Genomic DNA, 545 nt, shown 5'->3' on the forward strand with positions numbered 1-545 from the left:
CATTATTTTGATTAAGTGTTTTAGAATCATAATATGAGTTTGATTAGAGCGAGTGAGTTCACAATATCCATAAGTACTGAGTTAAGATTTACATGCTACTTATTAGTTTATGAAAGAAGTGTTCTTTTATGCTTGTCCCCATGCTCACAATTCTAGCAAACAGTGAAAATATATAGTTGTGTTTGAAAAAATGGCATAATTATTTAGCAGATCAAAACAAAACACAACTTTAATTTGTTATAGCGTCTTGAACGTGGGATATAATGAATGATCCCTTAGGGTCGTTTGGTGTGATGGATAAGGGGAGTTAATCCCATGATAAATTTTAAGTACCCATTATTTCGTTGTTTGGTTGCAAAGCTTGGGATAACCTATCCCAGGATTATGAATTAGTACCGGGATAAGTTGTCCCTCATATTGGGTGGTATAGTAATCCCGAGATAAAATAGGTAAATGACAAATATGTCCTTTAAATTCTTTTTATACATCATTTTTCACATTTATGTATATTTACATTTTTTTAATACCATGTATAATAATATTTA

The sequence above is a fragment of the Solanum tuberosum genome, unplaced genomic scaffold (genome assembly GCF_000226075.1).
Source record: "Solanum tuberosum cultivar DM 1-3 516 R44 unplaced genomic scaffold, SolTub_3.0 scf01004, whole genome shotgun sequence".
NCBI classification, from domain to species: Eukaryota; Viridiplantae; Streptophyta; class Magnoliopsida; order Solanales; family Solanaceae; genus Solanum; species Solanum tuberosum.